The 12,004-nt window shown below is 63.0% G+C and overlaps 2 non-coding genes across 2 annotated transcripts; both read left to right on the forward strand.

Annotated features, from left to right (window-relative positions):
- The first annotated feature begins 1,096 nt into the window (after positions 1–1,096).
- LOC131864424 (5S ribosomal RNA) lies at positions 1,097–1,215 on the forward strand. Its single transcript, XR_009363231.1, has one exon. It is a non-coding gene; the product is annotated as a 5S ribosomal RNA (ribosomal RNA).
- Positions 1,216–9,032: 7,817 nt separating this feature from the next.
- On the forward strand, positions 9,033–9,151 carry LOC131864384 (5S ribosomal RNA). Its single transcript, XR_009363191.1, has one exon. It is a non-coding gene; the product is annotated as a 5S ribosomal RNA (ribosomal RNA).
- The last annotated feature ends 2,853 nt before the right edge of the window (positions 9,152–12,004 follow it).

The raw sequence follows: 12,004 nt of genomic DNA on the forward strand, positions 1-12,004 counted from the left end.
TCGGGGTGGGCGTCAAGGAGCCAAGGTGGGTGGCAAGTAGCCAAGTTGCGTGCCAAGGTGGGTGTCGGGGTGGGTGCCAAGGATCCAAGGTGGGTGCCAAGGAACCAAGGTGGGTGTCTGGGTGGGTGCCGAGGTGGGAGCCAGGGTGGGTCCCAAGGTGAGTGCAAAGGTGGGTGCTAGGGTCAAGGTGAGTGCCAATGTGGGTTCCAAGGTGCCAGGGTCAGGGTGAGTGCCAATGTGGGTTCAAAGGTGCTAAGTTGGGTGCGAGGTTGGGTGCGAGGGTGGGTGGGTGCCAAGGTGTGCTAGGTGGAAGCCCGGGTGGGTCGGCATCCCATGGGTGTCGAGTTGGGTGCCTGATGGGTGCTTCTTGTCAAGTTTTAGTCGTCGGGACTCATTTCGAGCCTTAGAGGTCGTTTCTTGTCCGGTTGCCCTGTCTTCGACCTGGGAACCCAATTTTGGTCCTCGGGTCCCATTTTTTTTTGTCTCGCATCCCACTTTTGGCCTGTGGCCTTTTCGGGGTCGATTCTCGTTTTGGGCATCAGAGCATGTTTCTTCTCCTAAAACCCAATATTTGTTTATTAAGTCTCGGAACACATTTTTGTTCTCGTGGACCCATCATGGGTCTTGGAACGCATTTGTGGTCCTTGGGTCCCATTTTGCATCCCGAAACTTGTGTTTTGGTGCTTGATCCCTATTTTGGGTGCCCACCTTGCACCAAGTGCGCACCCGGGGCAAACCGAGCGCCTTGGTGCACCGGGGCAAGATCGAGCGTGCACCCGAGGCGCCCCGAACATGCACCAAGGTGCACTCGGCCCACATGTGAGCGCAGGTCGTTGCGCCCGAGGTGGTGTGTGGGCACCGCGTTGCAGACGGGACACTGCACGCACACGACGCCCCCTCCAGGTGCACGCACGTAGGCCGGGCCGGGTGCACACCCGACGCCCTAGCAAGGTGCGCGCACCCGGGCAGGGCTCACACTTGGCGAACGGGGCGCACTTCGCGAGGGAGGGTGTGCACCTCGACGGGGGTGGGTGGCCGGGGTGGATTCGCACGTGGGTCGCGGTTTGCTAAGTACACACTGCGACAAGCTCATAACGGGTGCGATCATACCAGCATTAGTGCACCGGATCCCATCAGAACTCCGCAGTTAAGCGCGCTTGGGCCGGAGTAGTACTGGGATGGGTGACCTCCCGGGAAGTCCCGGTGTTGCACCCTTTTTTAGTTTTTCGCCGGGCGTCGCAATGCTATTTGAATAAACCTTTTGCCCGTTTGCGTTCTCGTCGGGGCCGGGCCGGGCCGGGGTGCGCTGCCCGCACTACCGCGCGCGCGGGGGCGACACCGAGCGCGCACCCGAGGCACCCCAAGCACACAGGCCACGGTGCAACCCGGGCGTTGTGCGCGCACCCCGGTGCGCCCGAGGTGCTGCGCGCGCACCCAGGTGAAATCGGTGTGCACCTCGGCCAGTGCGCGCTCGGTCGAGTCGCGCACGTTGGCCAAGGTGCACGGTGATGTTTCTTACTCTAAGGTTCCGCACCAGACGCCCGGGACAGGTGAGCGAAGCTGGGCGGGGCCGGGTGCGCGGCCGGGGCAGGTGCACGCAGCTGGAGAGAGCTTTGGAGCACACTTCGGAGCGCACCAATGATGCGCTCCATTCAAAAGTTTCCTGAAAAGGCAAAAAAAGTTGAGATTATAGAATTTCCCACTTGAGAGATTGTAAAAAAAAAAAATTTAAAATGAAGGAAACGCGGGTGCCAAGGTGTGCGCAGCCCAGCCAAGGTGTGCGCACCAAGGCGCCCACCCTGGCGAAGGTGCACGCAAGGTGTGCACCCGAGGCAAACCGGACAATTAACCCAACTTTCGACTTCGCGCGCACCTTGGAGCGCACTTCGGAGCGCTCCTTGGTGCGCACCAATCTTGGGCACCTCGGAGTGCACCATGGCGCCCACCAAGGTGCGCACCCGGGGCAAACCGAGCTCCGACTTCGTGCGCACCTTGGAGCGCACGAAAGGTGCGCACCATGGCGCCCACCAAGGTGCGCAGCCCAGCCAAGGCGTGCGCATCAAGGTGCGCACCCTGGCGAAGGTGCGCACCCGGGGCAAACCGAGCTCCGACTTCGTGCGCACCTTGGAGCGCACAAAAGGTGCGCAACCCAGCCAAGGTGTGCGCACCCCGGTCAAACCGAGCTCCGAATCGTGCGCACCAGAGGTGCACGCCATCGTGCGCACCTTGGAGCACACTTCGGAGCCCTCCTTGGTGCGCGCCGATGTTGCGCACCTCGGAGCGCACCCGGGGAAAACAATGCAATTAACCCGACTTTCGACTTCGTGGGCACCTCGGAGCGCTCTCGGGTTCGCACCTCGGAGCACACCGAGGTGCGCACCTTTGATGCGCTGCCTTCACCAATTTCCAGAAAAGGCAAGAAAACATTGAGAAGGTGTGCGCACCGAGGTGCCCACCCTGGCGAAGGTGCACGCGAGGTGCGCACCCGGGGCAAACCGGGCTCCGACTTCGTGCACGCCGCACCTTGGAGCACACTTCGGAGCGCTCCTTGGTGCGCACCAGGGCGCGCAACCCAGCCGAGGTGCCCACCCCGGCGAAGGTGCACGCGAGGTGCGCACCCGGGGCAAACCGGGCTCCGACTTCGTGCACGCCATGGTGCCCACCGCGGCGAAGGTGCACGCGAGGTGCGCACCCGGGGCAAACCGGGCTCCGACTTCGTGCACGCCGCACCTTGGAGCACACTTCGGAGCGCTCCTTGGTGCGCACCATGGTGCCCACCAGGGCGCGCAACCCCGCCGAAGGTGCACGCGAGGTGCGCACCCGGGGCAAACCGGGCTCCGACTTCGTGCACGCCGCACCTTGGAGCACACTTCGGAGCGCTCCTTGGTGCGCACCATGGTGCCCACCAGGGCGCGCAACCCCGCCGAAGGTGCACGCGAGGTGCGCACCCGGGGCAAACCGGGCTCCGACTTCGTGCACGCCATGGTGCGCACCGCGGCGAAGGTGCGCACCCGGGGCAAACCGGGCTCCGACTTCGTGCACGCCGCACCTTGGAGCACACTTCGGAGCGCTCCTTGGTGCGCACCAGGGCGCGCAACCCAGCCGAGGTGCCCACCCCGGCGAAGGTGCACGCGAGGTGCGTACCCGGGGCAAACCGGGCTCCGACTTCGTGCACGCCGCACCTTGGAGCACACTTCGGAGCGCTCCTTGGTGCGCACCATGGTGCCCACCAGGCCGCGCAACCCAGCCAAGGTGTGCGCACCAAGGTGCACGCGAGGTGCGCACCCGGGGCAAACCGGGGTCCGACTTCGTGCACGCCGCACCTTGGAGCACACATCGGGGCGCTCCCGGGTTCGCACCGGCGTTGCGCACCGTGGTGGGCACCTCGGAGCACACCAAGGTGGGCAGCGAGGTGCGCACCTTTGATGCGATGCCTTCACTAATTTCCATAAAAGGCAAAAAAAAAACGAGATTTTAAAATTTCCGTTTTGAAAGATAGTGAGAAAAAGGGAATGCTGGTGCCATCTTGAGCCCGCCCTGGTGCGCAGCCCAGCCAAGGTGTGCGCACCAAGGTGCCCACCCTGGCGAAGGTGCGCGCCCGGGCAATTAACCCAACTTCCAACTTCGCGCGCGCCAGGGTGGGAGCGCACCCAACAACCGGGCCTGGGAAGAGCCAATGCGAGAAACCCCACCAAACGCTCTGACAAAAAAAGAGGGGGCGCTCCAGTAACCCCGCTTCGGAGCGCACCCTGGGCAAACCCAGCCAAGGTGCCCACCCCGGCCAAGGTGCAGGCGAGGTGCGCACCCGGGGCAAACCGGGCTCCGACAACGTGCACGCCGCACCTTGGAGCACACTTCGTAGCGCTCCCGGGTGCGCACCTCAGAGCACACCAAGGTGGGCAGCGAGGTGCGCACCTTTGATGCGCTGCCTTCACTAATTTCCAGAAAAGGCAAAAAAAAAAGGAGATTTTAAAATTTCCGTTTTGAAAGATAGTGAAAAAAACGGAACGCGCGTGCCATCTTGAGCCCGCCCTGGTGCGCAGCCCAGGTAAGGTGCCCACCCTGGCAAAGGTGCGCACCCGGGCAATTAACCCTACTTCCGACTTCGTGCGCGCCAGGGTGGCAACCGGGCCTCGGAAGAGCCAATGCGAGAAACCCCACCAAACGCTCCGACAAAAAAAGAGGCGGCGCTCCAATAACCCCGCTTCGGAGCGCAGCCGGGGCAAACCCAGCCAAGGTGCCCACCCCGACGAAGGTGCACGCGAGGTGCGCACCCGGGGCAAACCGGGCTCCGACAACGTGCACGCAGCACCTTGGAGCACACTTCGAAGCACTCCCGGGTGCCCACCGGCGTTGCGCACCGTGGTGGGCAGCGAGGTGCGCACCTTTGATGCGCTGCCTTCACTAATTTCCAGAAAAAGGCAAAAAAAAATGAGATTTTAAAATTTCCATTTTGAAAGATAGTGAAAAAAAAGGAACGCGGGTGCCATCTTGAGCCCGCCCTGGTGCGCAGCCCAGGCAAGGCATGCGCACCAAGGTGCCCACCCGAGGTGCACACCCGGGGCAAACCGGGCTCCGACTTCGTGCAGGCCGCACCTTGGAGCACACTTCGGAGCGCTCCTTGGTGCGCACCATGGTGCCCACCAGGGCGCGCAACCCAGCCAAGGTCTGCACACCAAGGTGCCCACCCCGGCGAAGGTGCACGCGAGGTGCGCACCCGGGGCAAACCGGGCTCCGACTTCGTGCACGCCATGGTGCCCACCGCGGCGAAGGTGCACGCGAGGTGCGCACCCGGGGCAAACCGGGCTCCGACTTCGTGCACGCCGCACCTTGGAGCACACTTCGGAGCGCTCCTTGGTGCGCACCATGGTGCCCACTAGGGCGCGCAACCCAGCCAAGGTGTGCGCACCAAGGTGCACGCGAGGTGCGCACCCGGGGCAAACCGGGGTCCGACTTCGTGCACGCCGCACCTTGGAGCACACATCGGAGCGCTCCCAGGTTCGCACCAGCGTTGCGCACCTTTGATGCGCTGCCTTCACTAATTTCCAGAAAAGGCAAAAAAAAACGAGATTTTAAAATTTCCGTTCTGAAAGATAGTGAAAAAAACGGAACGCGGGTGCCATCTTGAGCCCTTCCTGGTGCGCACCCCAGGCAAGTTGTGCGCACCAAGGTGCCCACCCTGGCGGAGGTGCGCGCCCGGGGCAATCCGGGCTCCGACTTCGTGCACTGCATGGTGCCCACCAAGGCGCGCAACCCAGCCAAGGTGCCCACCGCAGCGAAGGTGCACGCGAGGTGCGCACGCGAGGTGCACACCCGGGGCAAACCGGGCTCCGACTTCGTGCACGCCGCACCTTGGAGCACACTTCAGAGCGCTCCTTGGTGCGCACCAGGGCGCGCAACCCAGCCGAGGTGCCCACCCCGGCGAAGGTGCACGCGAGGTGCGCACCCGGGGCAAACCGGGCTCCGACTTCGTGCACGCCATGGTGCCCACCGCGGCGAAGGTGCGCACCCGGGGCAAACCGGGCTCCGACTTCGTGCACGCCGCACCTTGGAGCACACTTCGGAGCGCTCCTTGGTGCGCACCATGGTGCCCACCAGGCCGCGCAACCCAGCCAAGGTGTGCGCACCAAGGTGCACGCGAGGTGCGCACCCGGGGCAAACCGGGGTCCGACTTCGTGCACGCCGCACCTTGGAGCACACATCGGGGCGCTCCCGGGTTCGCACCGGCGTTGCGCACCGTGGTGGGCACCTCGGAGCACACCAAGGTGGGCAGCGAGGTGCGCACCTTTGATGCGATGCCTTCACTAATTTCCATAAAAGGCAAAAAAAAAACGAGATTTTAAAATTTCCGTTTTGAAAGATAGTGAGAAAAAGGGAATGCTGGTGCCATCTTGAGCCCGCCCTGGTGCGCAGCCCAGCCAAGGTTTGCGCACCAAGGTGCCCACCCTGGCGAAGGTGCGCGCCCGGGCAATTAACCCAACTTCCAACTTCGCGCGCGCCAGGGTGGGAGCGCACCCAACAACCGGGCCTGGGAAGAGCCAATGCGAGAAACCCCACCAAACTCTCTGACAAAAAAAGAGGGGGCGCTCCAGTAACCCCGCTTCGGAGCGCACCCTGGGCAAACCCAGCCAAGGTGCCCACCCCGGCCAAGGTGCAGGCGAGGTGCGCACCCGGGGCAAACCGGGCTCCGACAACGTGCACGCCGCACCTTGGAGCACACTTCGTAGCGCTCCCGGGTGCGCACCTCAGAGCACACCAAGGTGGGCAGCGAGGTGCGCACCTTTGATGCGCTGCCTTCACTAATTTCCAGAAAAGGCAAAAAAAAAAGGAGATTTTAAAATTTCCGTTTTGAAAGATAGTGAAAAAAACGGAACGCGCGTGCCATCTTGAGCCCGCCCTGGTGCGCAGCCCAGGTAAGGTGCCACCCTGGCAAAGGTGCGCACCCGGGCAATTAACCCTACTTCCGACTTCGTGCGCGCCAGGGTGGCAACCGGGCCTCGGAAGAGCCAATGCGAGAAACCCCACCAAACGCTCCGACAAAAAAAGAGGCGGCGCTCCAATAACCCCGCTTCGGAGCGCAGCCGGGGCAAACCAAGCCAAGGTGCCCACCCCGACGAAGGTGCACGCGAGGTGCGCACCCGGGGCAAACCGGGCTCCGACAACGTGCACGCAGCACCTTGGAGCACACTTCGAAGCACTCCCGGGTGCCCACCGGCGTTGCGCACCGTGGTGGGCAGCGAGGTGCGCACCTTTGATGCGCTGCCTTCACTAATTTCCAGAAAAAGGCAAAAAAAAATGAGATTTTAAAATTTCCGTTTTGAAAGATAGTGAAAAAAAAGGAACGCGGGTGCCATCTTGAGCCCGCCCTGGTGCGCAGCCCAGGCAAGGCATGCGCACCAAGGTGCCCACCCGAGGTGCACACCCGGGGCAAACCGGGCTCCGACTTCGTGCAGGCCGCACCTTGGAGCACACTTCGGAGCGCTCCTTGGTGCGCACCATGGTGCCCACCAGGGCGCACCCGAGGCAAACCGGGCTCCGACTTCGTGCACGCCGCACCTTGGAGCACACATCGGAGCGCTCCCAGGTTCGCACCAGCGTTGCGCACCTTTGATGCGCTGCCTTCACTAATTTCCAGAAAAGGCAAAAAAAAATGATATTTTAAAATTTCCGTTCTGAAAGATAGTGAAAAAAACGGAACGCGGGTGCCATCTTGAGCCCTTCCTGATGCGCAGCCCAGGCAAGTTGTGCGCACCAAGGTGCCCACCCTGGCGGAGGTGCGCGCCCGGGGCAAACCGGGCTCCGACTTCGTGCACTGCATGGTGCCCACCAAGGCGCGCAACCCAGCCAAGGTGCCCACCGCAGCGAAGGTGCACGCGAGGTGCGCACCCGAGGTGCACACCCGGGGCAAACCGGGCTCCGACTTCGTGCACGCCGCACCTTGGAGCACACTTCAGAGCGCTCCTTGGTACGCACCAGGGCGCGCAACCCAGCCAAGGTGCTCACCCCGGCGAAGGTGCACGCGAGGTGCGCACCCGGGGCAAACCGGGCTCGGACTTCGTGCACGCCGCACCTTGGAGCACACATCGGAGCGCTCCCGGGTTCGCACCAGCATTGCGCACCTTTGATGCGCTGCCTTCACTAATTTCCAGAAAAGGCAAAAAAAAGAAAAAAATGAGATTTTAAAATTTCCGTTTTGAAAGATAGTGAAAAAAACGGAACGCGGGTGCCATCTTGAGCCCGCCCTGGTGTGCAGCCCAGGCAAGTTGTGCGCACCAAGGCACCCACCCTGGCCAAGGTGGGTCACGGGGTGGGTCCTAGGGTGGGTAACGGGGTGGGTACTAAGGTGCGTGCCAAGGTGGGTCATAGGGTGGGTGCCAAGGTGGGCACCAGGGTGGGTGTGCACCAACCCTAGCCAGGGTAGGTCACGGGGTGGTTGTCGGGGTGGGCGTCAAGGAGCCAAGGTGGGTGGCAAGTAGCCAAGTTGCGTGCCAAGGTGGGTGTCGGGGTGGGTGCCAAGGATCCAAGGTGGGTGCCAAGGAACCAAGGTGGGTGTCTGGGTGGGTGCCGAGGTGGGAGCCAGGGTGGGTCCCAAGGTGAGTGCAAAGGTGGGTGCCAGGGTCAAGGTGAGTGCCAATGTGGGTTCCAAGGTGCCAGGGTCAGGGTGAGTGCCAATGTGGGTTCAAAGGTGCTAAGTTGGGTGCGAGGTTGGGTGCGAGGGTGGGTGGGTGCCAAGGTGTGCTAGGTGGAAGCCCGGGTGGGTCGGCATCCCATGGGTGTCGAGTTGGGTGCCTGATGGGTGCTTCTTGTCAAGTTTTAGTCGTCGGGACTCATTTCGAGCCTTAGAGGTCGTTTCTTGTCCGGTTGCCCTGTCTTCGACCTGGGAACCCAATTTTGGTCCTCGGGTCCCATTTTTTTTTGTCTCGCATCCCACTTTTGGCCTGTGGCCTTTTCGGGGTCGATTCTCGTTTTGGGCATCAGAGCATGTTTCTTCTCCTAAAACCCAATATTTGTTTATTAAGTCTCGGAACACATTTTTGTTCTCGTGGACCCATCATGGGTCTTGGAACGCATTTGTGGTCCTTGGGTCCCATTTTGCATCCCGAAACTTGTGTTTTGGTGCTTGATCCCTATTTTGGGTGCCCACCTTGCACCAAGTGCGCACCCGGGGCAAACCGAGCGCCTTGGTGCACCGGGGCAAGATCGAGCGTGCACCCGAGGCGCCCCGAACATGCACCAAGGTGCACTCGGCCCACATGTGAGCGCAGGTCGTTGCGCCCGAGGTGGTGTGTGGGCACCGCGTTGCAGACGGGACACTGCACGCACACGACGCCCCCTCCAGGTGCACGCACGTAGGCCGGGCCGGGTGCACACCCGACGCCCTAGCAAGGTGCGCGCACCCGGGCAGGGCTCACACTTGGCGAACGGGGCGCACTTCGCGAGGGAGGGTGTGCACCTCGACGGGGGTGGGTGGCCGGGGTGGATTCGCACGTGGGTCGCGGTTTGCTAAGTACACACTGCGACAAGCTCATAACGGGTGCGATCATACCAGCGTTAGTGCACCGGATCCCATCAGAACTCCGCAGTTAAGCGCGCTTGGGCCGGAGTAGTACTGGGATGGGTGACCTCCCGGGAAGTCCCGGTGTTGCACCCTTTTTTAGTTTTTCGCCGGGCGTCGCAATGCTATTTGAATAAACCTTTTGCCCGTTTGCGTTCTCGTCGGGGCCGGGCCGGGCCGGGGTGCGCTGCCCGCACTACCGCGCGCGCGGGGGCGACACCGAGCGCGCACCCGAGGCGCCCCGAGCACACAGGCCACGGTGCAACCCGGGCGTTGTGCGCGCACCCCGGTGCGCCCGAGGTGCTGCGCGCGCACCCAGGTGAAATCGGTGTGCACCTCGGCCAGTGCGCGCTCGGTCGAGTCGCGCACGTTGGCCAAGGTGCACGGTGATGTTTCTTACTCTAAGGTTCCGCACCAGACGCCCGGGACAGGTGAGCGAAGCTGGGCGGGGCCGGGTGCGCGGCCGGGGCAGGTGCACGCAGCTGGAGAGAGCTTTGGAGCACACTTCGGAGCGCACCAATGATGCGCTCCATTCAAAAGTTTCCTGAAAAGGCAAAAAAAGTTGAGATTATAGAATTTCCCACTTGAGAGATTGTAAAAAAAAAAAATTTAAAATGAAGGAAACGCGGGTGCCAAGGTGTGCGCAGCCCAGCCAAGGTGTGCGCACCAAGGCGCCCACCCTGGCGAAGGTGCACGCAAGGTGCGCACCCGAGGCAAACCGGACAATTAACCCAACTTTCGACTTCGCGCGCACCTTGGAGCGCACTTCGGAGCGCTCCTTGGTGCGCACCAATCTTGGGCACCTCGGAGTGCACCATGGCGCCCACCAAGGTGCGCACCCGGGGCAAACCGAGCTCCGACTTCGTGCGCACCTTGGAGCGCACGAAAGGTGCGCACCATGGCGCCCACCAAGGTGCGCAGCCCAGCCAAGGCGTGCGCATCAAGGTGCGCACCCTGGCGAAGGTGCGCACCCGGGGCAAACCGAGCTCCGACTTCGTGCGCACCTTGGAGCGCACAAAAGGTGCGCAACCCAGCCAAGGTGTGCGCACCCCGGTCAAACCGAGCTCCGAATCGTGCGCACCAGAGGTGCACGCCATCGTGCGCACCTTGGAGCACACTTCGGAGCCCTCCTTGGTGCGCGCCGATGTTGCGCACCTCGGAGCGCACCCGGGGAAAACAATGCAATTAACCCGACTTTCGACTTCGTGGGCACCTCGGAGCGCTCTCGGGTTCGCACCTCGGAGCACACCGAGGTGCGCACCTTTGATGCGCTGCCTTCACCAATTTCCAGAAAAGGCAAGAAAACATTGAGAAGGTGTGCGCACCGAGGTGCCCACCCTGGCGAAGGTGCACGCGAGGTGCGCACCCGGGGCAAACCGGGCTCCGACTTCGTGCACGCCGCACCTTGGAGCACACTTCGGAGCGCTCCTTGGTGCGCACCAGGGCGCGCAACCCAGCCGAGGTGCCCACCCCGGCGAAGGTGCACGCGAGGTGCGCACCCGGGGCAAACCGGGCTCCGACTTCGTGCACGCCATGGTGCCCACCGCGGCGAAGGTGCACGCGAGGTGCGCACCCGGGGCAAACCGGGCTCCGACTTCGTGCACGCCGCACCTTGGAGCACACTTCGGAGCGCTCCTTGGTGCGCACCATGGTGCCCACCAGGGCGCGCAACCCCGCCGAAGGTGCACGCGAGGTGCGCACCCGGGGCAAACCGGGCTCCGACTTCGTGCACGCCGCACCTTGGAGCACACTTCGGAGCGCTCCTTGGTGCGCACCATGGTGCCCACCAGGGCGCGCAACCCCGCCGAAGGTGCACGCGAGGTGCGCACCCGGGGCAAACCGGGCTCCGACTTCGTGCACGCCATGGTGCGCACCGCGGCGAAGGTGCGCACCCGGGGCAAACCGGGCTCCGACTTCGTGCACGCCGCACCTTGGAGCACACTTCGGAGCGCTCCTTGGTGCGCACCAGGGCGCGCAACCCAGCCGAGGTGCCCACCCCGGCGAAGGTGCACGCGAGGTGCGTACCCGGGGCAAACCGGGCTCCGACTTCGTGCACGCCGCACCTTGGAGCACACTTCGGAGCGCTCCTTGGTGCGCACCATGGTGCCCACCAGGCCGCGCAACCCAGCCAAGGTGTGCGCACCAAGGTGCACGCGAGGTGCGCACCCGGGGCAAACCGGGGTCCGACTTCGTGCACGCCGCACCTTGGAGCACACATCGGGGCGCTCCCGGGTTCGCACCGGCGTTGCGCACCGTGGTGGGCACCTCGGAGCACACCAAGGTGGGCAGCGAGGTGCGCACCTTTGATGCGATGCCTTCACTAATTTCCATAAAAGGCAAAAAAAAAACGAGATTTTAAAATTTCCGTTTTGAAAGATAGTGAGAAAAAGGGAATGCTGGTGCCATCTTGAGCCCGCCCTGGTGCGCAGCCCAGCCAAGGTGTGCGCACCAAGGTGCCCACCCTGGCGAAGGTGCGCGCCCGGGCAATTAACCCAACTTCCAACTTCGCGCGCGCCAGGGTGGGAGCGCACCCAACAACCGGGCCTGGGAAGAGCCAATGCGAGAAACCCCACCAAACGCTCTGACAAAAAAAGAGGGGGCGCTCCAGTAACCCCGCTTCGGAGCGCACCCTGGGCAAACCCAGCCAAGGTGCCCACCCCGGCCAAGGTGCAGGCGAGGTGCGCACCCGGGGCAAACCGGGCTCCGACAACGTGCACGCCGCACCTTGGAGCACACTTCGTAGCGCTCCCGGGTGCGCACCTCAGAGCACACCAAGGTGGGCAGCGAGGTGCGCACCTTTGATGCGCTGCCTTCACTAATTTCCAGAAAAGGCAAAAAAAAAAGGAGATTTTAAAATTTCCGTTTTGAAAGATAGTGAAAAAAACGGAACGCGCGTGCCATCTTGAGCCCGCCCTGGTGCGCAGCCCAGGTAAGGTGCCCACCCTGGCA

This window comes from Cryptomeria japonica, unplaced genomic scaffold (assembly GCF_030272615.1).
Source record: "Cryptomeria japonica unplaced genomic scaffold, Sugi_1.0 HiC_scaffold_85, whole genome shotgun sequence".
Classification (NCBI taxonomy): Eukaryota; Viridiplantae; Streptophyta; class Pinopsida; order Cupressales; family Cupressaceae; genus Cryptomeria; species Cryptomeria japonica.